Raw genomic sequence first — 12,441 nt, 5'->3', positions numbered from 1 at the left:
AATCTTAACACATCATGCACCATTTCTTTTAAAGTTTTCTCATTGAATGATCCAGATACATATCTGTAGGGGTTTAATCAATTATTTACTAAAACAACACCTCACTTTCTTCTACTGACTGAAATGGTGTAAGTTTTAACTGGTGAGAATGATTTATCAAAAAATATGGCTACTGATAAGACAAGGATTTATTCCATTTCTGAACTTAAACCTCTATCACTTTTAGTTTCTCTATAATCTATCCTCTGCCTGTCTTTTGGTACTGATTTAATTTTCAGCATCTCTTCCTGCCTTGAAATTTATCTTGAAGAAACTGTGGATGCAAGAGTGATTTCTCTTATGAAATCACTATTGCTAAGCCTTTGCAATTTTTAAAGACAATGTGTTTGAGGATTTAAAATTTAAAAAAAAAAAAATCTATCTCCAAACAAGTCACAGGTGGACGCTGCACATTTGGATTCCCTGACAGCTGCTGTGATGGTATCAGTGGAGGTTAAGGAGACTTTCTGCTTGGCTGTTCAGATTTCACACAAGGTGCCAAGAAAGAACAAAGAGAGCTGAGTAGTGGGTATTAGCAAAAAATTGCAGAATGTTCAGCCTGTGGCTAAGAAAAGTCTTCCACAACTTCTGTGCTGTCCAGCAAAAGAATTAAACCAAACAAAACATGCTCCTGGAGCAACTGACTGGCTCAGGGCTTGTTGTAGTTAACAGTGCTCTGTAGCTTTGGATGGGAATTTCTGATTCTTGATTGATCATATTAATTTCTCATTTGTTAAGCTTTTTTGATTATATTTTTCTATTATTTATTCTTAATACAGTGCTATTTTCAGAACAAGACAGATAATGCAAATGTTGTTTTCTGACCTTTTTAATCATAACTCATCAATTGTAAAAAAAGCATGATGTTGGGTTCTTTATTTCCTTATCCATTCATTCCTGGATTTTAAAAAAAGTATAAAATCTGGTGTTATTTCAAATAGGTGATATGTGTAACAGTTTCCTGCTTGTTTTGTCAGAGACAGAAGTGAAAATGAGTTTATATGGAAATAATATAACATACTCTTTATAGAGAGAAAATGTTGAAAAATCCATTGTAATTACTTTCAGATTTCCATTCCTTTCATACTTCCCTCATAAGCTTAACTTTCTCATCCATCTGTGTATGCTAATTGGCTGTATTAATTATTTCATGTCAAAAGAGACTACTTCATAGTTAGTTGTATAATTTGAAGCAAATGCTACAGTCAATTGTACCTTTTTTTATTTGGAAATTATCTGCAAGCAGTTTCCTCAAAAGTGATATTTACAGCAAATTATTTATCTGGAAGTTATATTTCAGGAATTGCTCTCTAAAAATGTCTGAAAACTGATTTTGAGTATCTAATATTTCATTTTTTAATGTATTCTGTCAGTCACCTTTTTTTAGACACATATGGATGTATTAATTTTCAGTAGAGTAATTCCTTTGTTTTCCTGATTGCTTTTCAAGGAAAGGAAAACTTTTCTGAGAAGACACCTAGTTTATATAATTGTTTGCTTGTAAATACAGCTCAGATGCTGCTTTGTGTAGACAGATAGATGAAGGAAATTAAAAGGAACTGACTCGGCTTTGTTGCATGCACTGGAAAAACCATATATTGCAGGGAGACAGCTTTCACTGCAAATTCAAAGTTTCCACTGCAATCCTATTGGATTTCCTTGTATACTCGTGATCACTCCTTTATTTCCCACTTCACGTTTCACAAGTATTTCTGGTATGCAAGTGACATTCAATTCTTGCACTGTCATCTACTGTGAGCACCATGTGCACATTTGGAAATACTATCTCAATGTAGAAACAGTTTTCTTTTCCATTTTGACAGCTGAACAACACAGAACAGCAGCAGCTCAGTACTGCCAAGGTTTGTTAGGGCTGATGTTTGTGCTGTGATTTTCTGGTTTGAATAGCTGAATCTAGGGTTGAAAAGGAGATGAAAGTATTTCTCATGTGCAGTGAGGTTGTATATCTGTAACCCACTGGGAGGTTGGCCCTACCCAAACCTAAGATCTGAGCCATCAGATCTGTGGGAGATATGCAAAAGGCAGTAATTTAGAGAGGTTGTTATTTTTTGCTAACTAAATAGGAGCCCCCATTATGGAATGAAGATCATATTACATGGAGCCGTGGAATTTCACATAAAATTGGAGAAGATTCATTTCACTTTTAAGCCTGGACTCCTTATTTTTCATGAGGGTTGTAGGAATGATTCTGACTGAAAATACCAGTTGTATTCTCCATATTCTTTTCAAAAGCCTACTGAACAAATCCTGCTTTTTAAAATGCCATTCATTGGTTCATAGATAAGTTTGTGGGAAAAGCTCTGACCAAAATTTCTGCCTTCAAAGGTGTATAACTATTTCCTTAAACTCATATTAAAATTATTTGGAATTCTATTAATCAGGTTTTCCTACTACTTATATTTACGAGCTAAATTCTGGTATAAGTAAAGGGAATTCTATGCAATCTTTGTGGTGGTGGACTGGCACTATTAAGCTTGAATCTGTGCTTCTTTGAGTGTTAAAAAACACAACTGCTTCACTTGTCTTTTTGTGTGCCTCAAACTGTCGTATTCTCCCAGCACAGCTTGTGAGCTGATATATCAGAGCATTCAATTTTTAGATTGCCTATTTTCAGGAGAGGCTGGTAGTTAGGCTGGGATTTCTCACCCTTCTAAAAAATCATTCTTTAAGTACTGCACCTCTTTGAACAATTTTTTTTTAGTGTCTGGGTGTTCTTCAGGAAATCCAAAGAACTGTATTATAAGAATATAATATTACAGTCTCACAGTTGTATTTAAACTGTGAGACAGTGACATAATAATGGGCTCAGTATTCAAACTTTCCTATGATATCAAAATACTCTAGCTTTTGGTGAAGTGTGGATTCATTTCTTAGTGTTAAGATGGTTTTTAATATAGACTAATATAAAGAAAAATTATGGAATCATTCACTGGCCACCAGATTTATTCTGTTCTAATTTCATGTAATCTAATCTGTAGGCTTTTCAAACACAAGTACCAATGTGTCATGTGAGTAATTTGAAAATTCAGTTCCATGGTAACTTCTTGAAGGGGGGCGAGTATAAAATAAAAGTTTGATGAGCCAAAATTGGACAAAATTCCAACATTTCTGTTAAGCCATATGATTAAGGATAAATAGGCACTGAAACAATATTAATGTCCAACTTCAGCTTTCTCACAGGTCCATTTAGTAACCATAAGATAAACTGTCCCTTCATTCTCCCTACTTTCATTTTCCTGTTCCATCTATTTTCAATCCATAGAACTTTTGGGTGTTTGTACTTAGAGCAGTAATTCCAGTACAAAGCACTCATCTCACTGAAGTCAGTAAGAAAATGTATCTCAGTGTTCTGGTAGAATATTGTAAAAGAAATTGCTCTATCATTGAAATCTTCTTTGTTAAAAATTTAAAATGGATTTTTTTTTCATGGCTTCTTTTTATCTATGATTCAAAGTTTTCATAGCAGCTTGGCTATTTCCCCTCCTCTCTGTAGTTCAATATTTATCTCAAGAAAAGTCACCTTATTTGTATTGAACATCAGACAACAGAACCATCTGCACCAGCAATTCTTAGAACAAACCCAGTGATTCATGTTCAATTCTGCTTCTTACCAAGTGCATCTGGGATAACCAAATCAACCTTCTGGTTCTCATCCTATTTAGATAAAAGACAAAGCCAGACAACAAATTCATCCCGCATACTGATAGTGGCTAATTTTTGAATTCTTAATAATTATGGCCCCTAATTAAAAACAAAGTGCACAGTTTTATTAGACAGTACAGGCAACAGAACAGATCAGGTGCTTCCAAACTGCTGGGCACAAGAATTTCTGTTAGAGGATTGTATATATTAAATTGTTATTCACCTCATTGCAAATCCATGGCTTTATTTCCAGCTGAGTAGCAACACTGGATGTTGCATGGAATTTATTGCAATTGTGCCTGCTTAGTGAAATAAAAGTGAATAGAGGCCCAGAATGACTTCTCCCAGAATGGTGTCTGCAAAGATGCAAAATATATTCTCAGTTGCAATCATTCAAAGGACCTGCATTAAGGGAAATGCTGCAAAATATAACCTAAAACATATTATTTACCAATTTTTTAAAAGTTACAAAATTATCAAAATTGGTGTGATAAATGTGGACATTTCTGTGTTTGTGCTTTGTGTGTGTGTGTGAGGGGCTGTTTTTGGGAGGATGGTTGAAGCTGTAGCCAAGGAGAACATCTGAAATAAAACCCTGAGCATTTCTTTCTGTCCCAAGGCTCAGGTGTCACACTGATCAGTGCTACTTGAAGGGTAATTCTCTGGGCAGCACTGAATATCTGTAAGATTTCACCTGGGCTCAGTGCTGCCAAAGCTGAGAGTGGCTGCATTCCCCCGTGAGAATTCAGGCTGGGTTTGTGGGGAACTCATGACAAGTTTTCTATCACACACATTCACACAGACCATGCCCCTTAAAAAACAATGCAGGGAAAAGGAACCCAGTGTGAGGTCTCACATTGTGTGAATTCAGTTAATTTTTCCTCATAGCACCTCATAATTTTCTTGAACAGAGATCATTAATCATCCCAAAGTGTGTAGAAGTTTGGGCAATAGCTCTAAGACCACCAAATGCTGACCTTGAAGGAAATTAATTACTAAAGGTGAAAAGCAAGTGTTTTCTTAAATAAGCCACCTAAGCTGCTTGCTTTTTCAAATATTTATTAATACAATTCAGATGAAATCAGATCAGCACTTCTGGCTGCAGAGAGTGTTGTTTCATTGGACCAGGAGTCCTTGTTTCCAAATCCATATTCAATCTTTTAACACAGCAGCAAATTATATTCCCCATCTGTCTCCTGCAACAACACTAATGAATGTAATAACTGGATGGTGATGTACAAACACTTTTGAAGTACTTCATTTATAAACTATAGGAAGTAGTTATTTATAATAAGCTGTTGGGGAGTTGGGGCTTTATAGTTTTTGAAGTTTTTAGTATTTTCGATTTTCTGCATGTAACTGAAACATAAGTGAGCACGTGATAAGCAAACATTCTTGATACAGGAAACTCTTAGGGCAGGGTGAGCCTGATACCTCAAAGGTTTTCCCAGCCAATGTCTGTTCTAGGACTAAAAAGTGCTTTACCATGATTTGAAGAAAAAAAGGTCCTGAGGCTGAAGCAGCTCTGGCCTTCAGTTGTCCCACCCACAGCGAATCTGGGCACTTGCCAGAGTCCTGCTGTGTGCTCTAAGCACCTCCTGCCCCGGGGTTAACCAGCATTGTTCTTTCTGATCCGAGGGTGAGCACGTCCCACAGGGTCTAGGAACAGGATGGAAGTTCATAGAGACTTTTGCCAACACGTCAAGATTTGGCCTCTTCCACAACCCCTCCTTGAAGAATTGGCCTGACAGCTGTTTTCCAAGGACTTTGCTAAGTCAGAGTTTGAATATGGGAGATAAAGCCCACAAATTTATGGTCTGGCTCAGATTCTCTTTGACCTGCTGGAACACTGAGTAAGTCATGCTGCAATGAAACAGCATGAATGAACATTTCAGCCATGAAAAGTAGGAGTTTATTTCAGATTAATTTCTCACCTTTGGAGTTGGTTGATGCATTAGGTCACTACGATGAAGAGAGAGAAATGGGAAGAAGCGCTGTGAACTAAATTAATCCAAAAAGTGTGTGCTTATTAGGGAGCAATTATCACTTTGTATTCTGTCTAGCTTGTGTGATGGAGATGGGACTTGTGGCAACATGGCAACACAGCGAGGCCAAGTACTGATGCTTATTGCTCAGTGAGAGGCTGGCATGACTAACTGAGGTGGAACAGATTCATCAGGTTTAGAGCTTGAGAAAAGTGATGGGAAGATATTTTCATGAACTGCTATTGTCACTACTACAGTTCTTAAAAGCCTCCATTATAGTAAAAAAGGAATCGTTTTTGTTAAAGCATTATACAGATCTGCTATGTTCCAAACAGACAAGATTTGGTTGCACTTCTTACCTTTTAATTTCACTTTTATTAAAATGTTACACTTGAGGAAAGAACAATCCCGTCTTTTGAAGTTTGCCATTGTTTTTGCTTGCCCAACACCTCTTGTAAAGGATAAACAACCATATGTCCTTGTCTCTCTAAAGTATAAAAAGGTTTCAACAAATACTCTTATGTCCATGTGTATTGCCTTTGCAGTAAACCTTGGATATTCATGATTTGAAGCTATTATAACTTTTCAACAAAAAATGAATGTTTAAATGTTCATTTGAACTCACTGTGAAAAAGAATGGCACTGGCAAATCCAGAATTACTTCACAGCAATCATTTCTATTCTGTCTGGGTTTTTGCATTGCTCCTGTGATGGATTTGGGATTTTTCCCTGGTTTGGGATTCCTCAGTTATTTTCATTTAAACTCAAATGTAAATGAACAGCCACATCAGACCAAATGACTGCAGGATGAATTCCAGCTTGTGGAAAATTCTCACAGCCAGGCAGGGGATGCTTCCCTATTGCAAAGATCACCTACAGGGCTGTTCACAAAACTGGTCCAGGGAGACAGATCTCCTTGTGGTTCTTCCTCTGATAATGCAGACAAATAGGCTCTTAGTTTGAATTGTTGTTATCTAGAACAATCTGTCTCCATCAGGATCTAGACAAATTATTCACCCCAGGAAACTGTTACCCTTTGAAAATAGCCCCTCTCTTCCTACACTTTGTCCTCAGTAGCAGTTTTCCTGAAATGGTATCTTACTCTGGGTTTTTCTGTGGTTTGTTTGGTGGAGGATTTTTTGTTGTTGCTGCTGTTTTTGTGTAAATGTCTGATTTTAATATGTTAAAGTCACTGCCCATAAACAGAATTCTGCTTTAATTAGGGCAAACAAACTGCTCTTTAAGGAGTATCTGCTTAGTGAAATAAACAGTGCTTGGTGTTCACAGAACAGTAGGAAATTGTTCTTCTCTCATCAAACTTCTTTATTCAGTATGAAAAATAATGGCACTTGTGTAGTACTTTATAACAGATGCTGTTATGCAAATTTTGAAGAAAAGTGAATCAATCTTCAGAAACAGGCCTTATATTAATTAGTATACTACTAATTACTGCAATCATACAAAAGTTGCAAAGACACCTATATTTGTATGTTCTTTTTGGTAATTTTAAAGACTGTGTCACAAGCCTAAAGATGTCTTCAGCTTAAAAAAGAAGGTGCTTCTCTGCATGGTGTGTGTCTGCCCCTCTTCAGCTTTGTTACATGCTGAACTTTGCTAAATTCTGTTTTTTTCTTTGTTCCTTCCTAATCTAGAAATTGCCAGCTATGAAAAGCTTGTTAATTTCTGTTTGTAAAATGTTCTGGTGTAACTTGAATTAAATGTAGTGCAGCTGGGAGCAGTCATAGCTAAACAATACATGGCATAAATTATCTCTATCTGGAGTGTCTGACTAGATAACATAATCAACAGGAGGCTGACAAAACATCAGAGCCGCCTGTTGTTGCTGACAACTTCATTATTTCCATGATGTTCAGAGGGGTAATTTGTTTCTGAGGAACAGCAATATCTTCAGACACGTCCAATGGCCTTGTGTACTTTTATAGGCTTCCTGAAGCTGAATGTTTGCACAGATCCAGGGGTTTTTCCTAATCTGGGGAACAACTGCAAGAGCCATCAGCAAAGAGCTCTGCTCTTCGTTGGTTTTGCAGTCCAGCAGCATTCCCATATATCAGAGTTGGTGCACACCTCCTGATAGGTAACAGCAGCTGCTCTTTGATTTCTTGGCTCAGACAGGAAGGGCTTTGAGGATCTGATGGAGTTCTTATACTATTTTATTTCTGTTTACCTTAACTTACACTCCAAAAGATCCCAAATGACTCAGTAGTTTTGTAGTTCTGACAGCCCAGGCCCAATTCTATTACACTGCAGCTAGGAATTATTATTCTCAGGAATTTTCCAAGTAAAAAGACTAGCAGGGGTAAAAAAACCACTGTGACTGTATGAAAAACATGCCACCTTTAGAGAATTCTGACCAGAACAGTCAGAAGTTTCTGCTGGCTCATTTAAAACCATATTCTGAAGTGCAAGCAGCAAGTCCACAGCTGCCACAAAGCTGAGAATTCCTTCCTCTGGGAGCCTGCAAGCCCCAGGCATGGGTGCATCTGCCAAGTTCAGCCCTGCAGAGAGCCTGGATGTGCTGGGCTGGGAGCTGTGGCTGCAGAGGAAACCTGGGGGTGCCAGGGCTGCCAAGCCCAGTTCCACTTGGTCACTGACATCACATTGCCACAAATATTTCAGAATACTTGGAAAAATTCTTTTCTAAGCTTAGTCCAAACACAATTATTTTTTCTTCACTCACAATTTCAGAATTTTTTAAGTCTGGTCATGTCCGTGACTGATCAGCTGGGAAATATTTGTCTTTTTCATAAGCATACTGAATACTTCTGTGTCTTTGTGGATAAGAAGTTATTTGCTATGGATTTAGATCAAGAACACTGGCTAAAGTAACTAGTGAAACAGTAAGACTCAAATCCATGTCCTTGAAGAAACACAAGAAACCAGGGAACAGGACAGAGAAGAAGCAAGTTGGCACTGGGGTATGTGTGAAAGATGATAGGTAAACAAGGAGACAGAGGCGGGAATTGCCAAAGCCAGAGCTGGAATTTACTACAGTACATTATATGTATAAAAATATTCAAGAAAGAATGAGTGTAGGGACAAAGAAACACATACTTTTATGTGTTTGTTTGGGGGTTTTGTTTGATTTTTATTTTACCTTCTCCACTGAATAGTTTTGACTGTATGAGAAAAACCCACCTCATTATCTTGTTTCAAGGAGAAGAGTCACTTTAACTACCTTTCAAGTAATGATTTTTAAAATGAGAGTGCATACAGGTGCCAGACAGCCATGTTACTTTGGGAGGGGGTGGAGATCCCATTCCCAAGTATCCAAACTGCCTGGCTCCATTGTGACAGTGGTTGGAGATCAGATATTTGAGCAATATTTGTTCCTTCTGTGGGACTGTGAACAGTCTAAAAGGCAGCTTTGTCTCTTAGGATGGCTTTGCCACTGCTGCAAGTAAAGTCGGGCTTCGTGTGAGCTTCTCCACTCCAGACTTCCCCCCCGCAGTTTCTAGTGGGAAAACCAAATGGTTTTTTGCACATGTGAAACAGGGAAACGCAGGGTGCCGGGGCTGGCATCGCGTCCCGGGACAGGGGCGCTGGGTGCCGGGGCTGGCATCGCGTCCCGGGACGGGGGCGCTGGGTGCCGGGGCTGGCATCGCGTCCCGGGACGGCGGCGCCGGGTGCCGGGGCTGGCATCGCGTCCCGGGACGGGGGCGCTGGGTGCCGGGGCTGGCATCGCGTCCCGGGACGGGCGCGCCGGGTGCCGGGGCTGGCATCGCGTCCCGGGACGGGGGCGCTGGGTGCCGGGGCTGGCATCGCGTCCCGGGACGGGGGCGCTGGGTGCCGGGGCTGGCATCGCGTCCCGGGACGGGCGCGCTGGGTGCCGGGGCTGGCATCGCGTCCCGGGACGGGCGCGCCGGGTGCCGGGGCTGGCATCGCGTCCCGGGACGGGCGCGCCGGGTGCCGCGCTCCGGGGACCAGCCGGGCTCGGGAGAGCCGGGGGGACGCTGCCACCTATCGATGCACGGAGCGCCAAACCCGAGCCTGCACGGGGCTCCTCGTCCCAAAACGTCCCAAAGGTTGCGAGGAGCAAACACAACGTGCCACATGGCCAGCACAGCGCTAAAAACACCTGCGGGGTGTACAGGGTGAAGGTTTGGGGGGCTGCGCCACTGCATCGGCCAACCTGGGAGGCTCTTTAAGCAAAATGCACCACTAAATGTACATCTTCAAAAAACACGCAGCAGCAAGAGCAAGAGCTGCTTGTGGGATCAGTTCTCAGCTCTCAGGGAACTCCAGACTCACCAGGCATGGAAGGAAAACCTGCCACAGTCGGTGAAGTCAGCAGTGTAAGTACAGCCAGCAAAATGCTCTGTGCAGCCATGGAGAGGGGAATGCCAGGGCAGTAAATTCTGCATGGCTTCTCTGTCCTCTAATGGCACCATCAAAGGCTGAGGATGGGCAGGTTTCTGCAGGAGAGCAGACTAAAGGATCTTCTTCCACGTGCTTCATCATAAACCCAGGGTCTATCGCTTCTGTAGGTCTTTTAGTCTTCTACATTTCCAGAACTGGATGTAGGTGCCTCTCACAGTTATTTACAAACATTCAATAATAACGTTGTATTATTTCATTTTTATCATCTGCTAAATGTATTATTACTTTTTTTTACCTTACTGAGCATTGTTTTGTGTCTTCTGGATTTTGAACAGGCTAATTATGAATTCATAGGTCAAGAAGATTATAAATATATTTTCTTGTGACAAAAAAGCTAACTGTATTTCACAGGAACTAGGCTTGGGCAAGAAAACATCTTGACTTTTAGAATTCTACTAAATACTGTTTGGACAGAAAAAGGATGAAGTATTTAAAAAATCAAAATGGCAATTGTAAAAGGGCTGCTTTCCACCAAGCTGAAGGGAGAAAGCAGAAGGTTGAAGTATTGAACCACAATGAGAAGGTGCTAGAAATGTTTAAGAATAGACTGATTTCTGGAAATTCACTTCATGCTTTTCTCCTGAAAACAGCTGGAAATTGAGAATTCCTTTACAAGTGAGTTCCAGAGGTGAGGTCTATACAGGCAAAAAGAAAACTGAATTCGTGACTTTGACTTAGAAGAACCATTCCTATTTAGCACAGCACTGAAAATTGAGTTCCTAGGTTTACATTTATTTTTAACTGATTTAGACATTTCAGATTTTCAGCATGTTTTTTTCCAGATAGTATCTCAGTGTTTGAGAGGTATTTGGTGGTTTTTGAAAGATTTCCAATTCCCTCCTGTTGGCAAGGAGCAGTGACCTCAGTCAGCTCTCTAATGATCCTTGGAAGGAGCAGAACAAAAGAGGGAATCCTGTAAATGGAGGGCCTGTGATTTCAAGGTACAGGAGGAGGATTGCTGCGCATAGAATATTGCAATACCACTTTGCAATTCTCTGCTGCAGCAAAGCATGGAACTATTTGCATTTGATATTCTCATATGCCCACATGTCTGCATGCATGTTTACACACACGTGTACAGTCAGGCACATGTGTTGATAGAAAATGCCCAAAGGATGGTTTGATCCATATCCAGTTGGTTTAAAAAATACAGATTAGCTTCAAGTTCCATGGCGTACAAACATCAGGCCCAGGACTACATTTTAGCTTCAGCTACTTGGGCAAAAGGATTCCCTTGGGTATGAGGCACAGCACTCTTAGCTGAGGTTTGAAGTGTGGGAGAATCAAGTTGATCAACAGATTTTGGGATGTTTCCAACATTTTCCAAAAATCATGTCTGAATAAAACAAGGGAAAAAATTTCAGCAGATTGTAAGAGTAGCTCTGGTATCTCCTTAAAAATAATCCAAAATACTTTTTCTGTAGATATTAATGGTCATTGGCTACAACCCAGGAATTGGTGTGTTTTGGTTCTTTTCTGTTATTCAGTGTTGCACTGGAGTGTTCTGATTGCATGAATTTAACCCAGTAGGCCATCTAGAAGGATAACAATTTTCTAAGTTATCTTTGTTTGTCATCTTCCCTGTTTTTAGAATTCTGTATATGGGTATTTGAAATGTTCCACATTTGACTTTGTAACATTTTTGTGGGTTTCTGTGGGTTCCAGCATTTGTATATTTTTGCCATATAGTAAAAAATGAGATTTTGAAATATCACTATTCTCCTATCTTGGAAGCTCCTAATGCAGACATTACAGAATCTGCTTTAGCATCCGCAGAGTGTGCTTTTGTTATGCATTTAATAATCTTTTTGAGGCGTAACCTGTTCAGGCTGGGAGCTTTCCAATGATGTTGCAGATGTCCCACAGCTATGGCTATGCCTGCTGCTTTTGTTGCTATGATTGCAGACAGCTGTAGTGGTAGCTTGCTTGAAGAAAGAAGAAACAATACATCACATGCAACAAGCACTACTGCACTGTGATTTTTACCCCTTCCTCTCGCCGTTTTAGCACAAAACCAACTGCTTGAGGATGGCTGCATTAATGTCCTTTTGCTCATACTTATGGCAAATTAATTACAATCACAGTTTTGTTTACTCTGGCAGTAATTATTTTTTCTACTTACACGCTGTGCAGCTGATCAATTCTAAAGGCTACGACAAGCTAAAAGCACACAGAAGTCATGGCATCTCTCACATGGAGGCTTCACACATGAGTCACTCCTCCAGCTGCACAGGTAACTGGGACAGAGTTAAGGCACCAAACATTCTACCTGTGATACAATACTACTTGCTGTAAACACTGTTCTGCTCTGAGATTTTAGCAGCAATCTTGGGCTTCAGTAATTACTAGTAATAGG

At 40.0% G+C, this 12,441-nt stretch overlaps 1 protein-coding gene across 4 annotated transcripts in view; it reads left to right on the top strand.

The window, feature by feature from the left end:
* Nucleotides 1-12,441, top strand: part of ANKFN1 (ankyrin repeat and fibronectin type III domain containing 1) — a 126,596-nt gene that overhangs the window by 42,212 nt on the left and 71,943 nt on the right. The window contains exon 2 of one of the 4 annotated variants that reach the window (XM_085556503.1): nucleotides 12,219-12,318. The exons of the other annotated variants lie outside the window; for them this stretch is intronic. The gene's annotated coding sequence lies outside the window, so the exon portion shown is untranslated. The remainder of the gene's footprint in view (nucleotides 1-12,218; nucleotides 12,319-12,441) is intronic. 4 annotated transcript variants of the gene reach the window in all.

This window comes from Lonchura striata, chromosome 18 (genome assembly GCF_050655825.1).
Source record: "Lonchura striata isolate lonStrDom1 chromosome 18, ASM5065582v1, whole genome shotgun sequence".
Lineage (NCBI taxonomy): Eukaryota > Metazoa > Chordata > Aves > Passeriformes > Estrildidae > Lonchura > Lonchura striata.
The sequence above is the reverse complement of the archived record's forward strand: the minus strand, read 5'-3'. Positions and strand labels throughout refer to the sequence as shown.